This window comes from Scleropages formosus, chromosome 25 (genome assembly GCF_900964775.1).
Source record: "Scleropages formosus chromosome 25, fSclFor1.1, whole genome shotgun sequence".
Lineage (NCBI taxonomy): Eukaryota > Metazoa > Chordata > Actinopteri > Osteoglossiformes > Osteoglossidae > Scleropages > Scleropages formosus.
This window is the reverse complement of record NC_041830.1, coordinates 11,285,907-11,291,906: the sequence shown is the minus strand read 5'-3', so window position 1 is coordinate 11,291,906 and position 6,000 is coordinate 11,285,907.

Genomic DNA, 6,000 nt, shown 5'->3' with positions numbered 1-6,000 from the left:
TGACCATGTCTGGGAGGACAAAATGCTTGACGCACCCAGAAAGCATCTCATGAGAGTCAAATGCTCCCTTGAGTTCCTGAGTTGATGGACTTAGTAGAGAATATGAATGTATGACTCATAACAGTGATGTCACCACTTCAGAAACAGTGCATTGACTCCATTCCCTCAGTATGTCTGTTTGGATACTGATGTGCGGACATCGATGCCAAGGAGCACACCTGGAGATGAAGCCCACGTGTTTCCCCTCACAGGTCATATCCGCACGCAGATTGAACACCCGTGATGGGACTCCTAATCTCCTGAGAAAACCTGTACCTTTACTTCCATGCCCACTTTAGAGTGGACAGCTTAAAGCAGAAGTAGGAACACAGTGTATACCATCTAGTGGTAGGAGAACATCCTTCATCAGTGTTCATATGCACACACACACACACACACACACGTCTAGGGAGCCACTGGGAGTTGTAATAGTCAGAAATAACCCCGTTCAGCTGCGATCGGCTCAGAAACTTGAAACGCGGTAAATTATACATTTGAACAACTCACAGCTATTGGAGAGATGGTGCCAAGACCTGGTTTAGTTTTTCAAAGAAAAAAATGGGAGCGAGGCTCTCGGTGAGCACTGTCTGGATGGAGGTAAATAGCTGGAGAGGCAAAGCTATACAGTTGAGTGGTAGAAACAGATTTTCTTTGCACAGTCAGTTACTGTAAAACCTGTAAAAATAAGTTTTATTCCCAGAGAAGTAAGATGGTGTTTATTTAACTGAAAACTTTCTTCAAAGTAATGTGGGGTGCAGCACCATGGGTTTGAAGGAGGTAAAGAAGGACACAGAAGCAATGTTCATCTCAAACATTTCAGTCATACACTGGCACCAGTGAAATAATGCTCTTGGTCCAAGGACCCCCTTTCTTCCCAAACCTGCACCTCAAGCCAGCCTTCCCAGCCTGCTTAGTACCCCCAAGGTTCTCTCCAAAGACATTAGTAGACAGTCACCCCATCATTTTCCCCAGAAATGTCCCCAGTGGTTGCACACCCACATCTCGCATTTTTCCCCATAATGCAACTATTTACATTTAACAAGTTTCCCTCCCAAAACAGTAACGTGGGTCGTTACAGTAATTTAGTGGTTTACCTCTTTACGCAGTGGCTTCATTTTCGCTGCATCAGTTCAGTGTAAGGACCGTCTGCAAGGTACTACAGCTGGAGATTGGATTCCGACCCAGGTCCCTTGAGTGCAAGCAAGCAGCTGTAACCACTACGGCACCTGTGTAAGATGCTGTATTTTTTCTTTGAGTATCAGTTGTAGAGTTAAAGGAAACCAATTCTTATTCCTACTCAATTTATAGTCACCGGTGGTTCTGAGATGAACATTGTTCACGGTTGCTTGTGGAAGCAGTGTGTGGCCACCCTCGGGACTTCACAGTTTACCTTTACTTTACAGAATTACCTTGATTACAGCAGGTACAATCTGAAGGTCGTGTATTTCAAACCAGGCTCCTGCTGTTGTACCCTTGATAAAAGTACTTGACCTTAACTGGCAGAGTAAAAAATGTATACCCAGTTATATAAAAGGGTAGGTAAATCGGTGTAAAGTTAACTACCTAACATTCTAATTTACCTCTGATGGAGTCAGATAAATATCAACACTATACCTATTTTTCTTTTAGTTTTCAGTCCTCACTGATCGTGAAGCATTTAAGTGAACCTCCGCTTTTATTTCCCGCTTCACACAGATCACCCCTGTAACTGATTCATTTAAATAAAAAGCTGGAAGCAAGTGAGTGACGCCTTTACAAACACAGCTGCTCATAGTGACAAGTCTTTGGGTGGCATCATAATTAACATTTCACTGCTGTCATTGTGGCCTCGAAGAGAGAAGAGCTGGGCTGGGCCTCTGGAGGCTCATGGCGGGTTTAGAGAGCGGGGTGGGGTACCAGTCGCTCTGCTTCCATGAACTTAGCTCTGGTTTTGTGGATGCTGTAGTGTGCTGTTCACTGGTGTCTTAATTTGCAAACACAATTAGGACTGGTGTTTAATTTTAAAGTCACTCTATTACTAAGTTGTTATCAATAAAAACAGCAATACAGGCAGCCCTTGATTAAGTTCTGTAAAAGAACGTATTGGATATAATCAAAAATATCCTAGAAAACTTTTCATTATTTGTGATTTTTTACACCTACATTTACATTTTTCATTTTGCCATTGATTTTCCCTTAAATAATGTACAATTATTATTAGTATTTGGTTGTAGCTACATTAAAATCAAAGGTAATTTAAAATGACAAGAACGAGCAGTCTCCTCAAGTGCCTCTTCGGTGTGATTGTTGACCAATCCATCCTATAAACACGTGCAACGTTCCTCATCTTGTCACTATGTCAAGCTGTAAACATTGTGGAACTGAGTTGAATTAGGCGGTCTCACATTCCTGTTCTGTTTGGATGCTCTTTACTGCCATCTATCAGCCTGGAGGATAAACACAGGTCGCAACACACAGGATTTTTCGAAAATATGTTTGTGAAGAAAATGCGAATGAAAGTGAAAACGCATTTTCAAAAATGTGTGACTTGTCCATTGGTATCTCAAAGACCCCGTGTTTAGACTCATATCCAGCATCTCTGGCTGCGTGTGACTGAGCTCGTCATCTGTCCACCGCTTCCCTCTTGTGATTCACGACCAAGGCCATGTCGAGCCAGAGACTCTCCAGCATTGAGAGTGACATCAGGCCCTTAATTCAAAGCGATCCCGCAATCAACGCTCGCTGTGAGGAAAGGAATTGCCCAGAATCACATGAATATTTCACTCAATGCTGACGAAGACGTGAATGTCAGACGCTAGAAACCACGTCGCGGTTTGAACTCACGATTCCTGCCCACGGTTCGGGTGGATAAATGCTCCCGCCTGGCCGTGTCCCACTGGGTCTTGGTCAGTTTGCATTCTGAGGAACATGTGAAATGGTTGAATGTCGGTTTAAATGTCGTTCAGGAGTGTTTTTCCAATCAATATCCAGCACCGACGCTGCAGACTGAGGCCGATACGTGATCCGCTTGTCAACGAGAGCACTGCTACGTTCATAAGCTGTAATGACATCTTGCTTTATCTCTCGGGAGGACTAAGACTGTGAGAGCCACAAAGTGACGCAGGCATTGATTTATGGCTGCTGCAAAGACACAATTCTAAATTGATGTTTGGTTACCCGAAAACGCCGACGCGAGAGCTGTCAGACTTCACACGGAGGCAGGGTACAAGCTGCTCGGCTACGGTCAAGAGTAAGGTGACATTTCAAGGTGACAGTGTGTGGCAGCGTCCACAGAGGTGTGATGTGGGGGCTGAACTGTACCAAATCTGGGGACCTGAGACATTGGAGCTGCCAAGTGCCCGGGGTTCTTCAGCATTCTTTATGTATTTATTTATTTATCTGATGCCTCTGTGCAAGATGATTAGCTCTTGATAGTCCATGAGGAGATATTGCTGCTGAGGACTGAAGTTATCATACCTTGGACACATCATGATAAGACTTGATTCTGTCAAAATAAGTGATGCTTGTGAAAGCTGGTATGATAAATCTGGAATTTTGTAATTATGTAAGTCACCTTCAGTTTGCATATTTAAGGGTGGAGCAAAGGACTAATTTTTGCCTCTTGGGATCAATAATCAACCTTACGGGATCTAGCTGTCATGAGATATGCCGAAGACCAGTACTTGGCAGAGCCACAATACAACATCTGGAAAAGACCCTCAGATGTGCTGTTACATCAACAAGAACAAAGATTAGCAAAGTAAGCGATGCCAAGTCCCTATATGAATACCAGTCAGTGCTATTTATAACACCATACCAACGTGAGAGCTGGACGTTGAAGAAGAGGCACAAGAAACACTTTGAGTGCTTCAAATTGCCGTGCTTCAGATCACTTTTAAGGACACTGTGGGCAGCCAGGGACGCAAACAGGTGGATGCTGGATCAAACCAAACCAGAAATCACCGGGAGCACTAGTGATGAAGCTGAGGTTCTCATACTTTGGACATGTCATGAGAAGATTGCATTCTCTTGAAAAGACAGTGAAAATTTGTAGGAAGAAGAGGGTGAGCAGTGGTCAGGTAGATGGACTCAATCAAAGTGAAAATGGACACAGGCCTGTCTACACTAAGAACACAAGTAGAGGACAGAACTTTCTGGAAGGGCTCTATATATGTGGTCCACAAAAACAAACAGGGAGTGTGATTTACTCCAGAGGAGGTGAAAATATGTATTCGCTGGCTCAGTGGAGGAATTCTTTGAGTCCAGAGCACATGGGATGGGCCTCGCTGGAGAGTCAAGGCACAAACTGAGCAGTTGAGGGAGCTCTCTCTACGTAACACAGCTGGACGGTGTTTCCGAGGAAATTATTCCACTGCATTAGGAGTGAAGGTTTCTGTAACGTAACTGAAGACCCAACGGTTTCATATTTAGTCCATTAATACAGCTGAACAGTCAAAGGATCAGTGAGTGGATTCATTGTGATGTTGCAGGCACCTCTGCAAAAACCTCCCGGGTTGAAATGAATTATGCTGATGAATGACGTACCGTCGCCTCGTTTGAAGAGGCACTAGAACATGCCGCTACCGTGTTTTAATGAGGCAGGACCCACATCTCATCAGCATTTTCTCTGAGCTCTTTAAAAAAAGGAGCTCACACTGAGAATAAGCTTTTCTGCATCCTCAAGCAAAACCTGCTTTTCTGCTCACTAACAGCGTGATGCATTTTGCGGTTCGGCCAGACAGCGCAAGGTGCTGCTAAGGAATAAAGCTCTGAGAAGCTCCGGACCAGGAGAAGGTCGTTAGGAGTCATCAGGAAGGGCATCAGGGCTCAGTAGCAAGGTTGGCAGGTCATCAGCAGTGAATGGACTGGCAAGAAGCAGTTGCTTGGCTAAAAAGCTGTCAGATAATTTTATTTCGAAATCATCACAATTATCATTACCATCATTCTCACCACCATCATCATCATCGCTGCCATCGTTATTATAACCCTCGTCATCATTGTCATGAGCTTCCTTATCACCGCAACCTTTGTCATCCTCACATTATCATTACCATCACCCTCATCATCATCATCACTCTCCATCCCTGTCTGGTCCAATGAAGGTTAGACAGACTGTAGTTGGTTCCAAGGGTCTGTAGGCGCTCATTACTGCGGTGATTCTATTGGCTAGTTTTTTTCTTTCAATTTCTTCTCCTGGGACTTTTTTTTCTTTACCTCTGTCGCCAAATGGCTTATTTCAGTATTTTGGCAACTAGCGCGCCGCTTCAAAGTATCCGAATGCCTTGCGTCCTTTAGTTTTACCACAAAATGGGAATTCAACGAGAATGTGTTTCTCATGCGACACAATAGGTGTGTAATGATCAATCCCATATGTTACTTTAGAGGAAATTGCGTGTGTAGTAGAAACACACAAGTAGTGCAGGTGCAAAAATAAATGAAGCCCAAGTTGTATTGGTTAAACCAAGTAGGTATGAATCAAGTGTATGAATCATCATCATTTATTAATTTTATTAGTTAGTTTTACGATTTAACGTCTAGATTTTCTGTTTGTATTTTAATATTTTATACAAGAATGATGTCCATCCTTGTAGAGTTTGCACTTTCAAACAGCTCTGTACGGTACATTGTATGTTAATGTAGTCTTTTCGTTCTTCCTGTTCTCACTTCTGTGTCACTATATGCGTCAGTTGTTCAGCTCTCCGTCGCCTTCCTGGGAAGAGCCCTTTGTAAAATACAGTTTGAACTGAATTTTTATTCGCTCCCTGCAAGAACAAACCGGTCATGGAGAATTTTGGATCTGAAGAGATAATTGGTCACCTTCACGACTATGCTCCCTTTGCTGTGTTTTTCTGTGTTTATGTTTATAGATGACAGGGGACAGTTTTACATCACAACTCCTGCCCTGATCTTTATACCTCTTCATTCCCTTTCTTGTCCCGTTACATGAGAAAAGCTCCCTGTTGCCTGGATTCTCCATTCCGA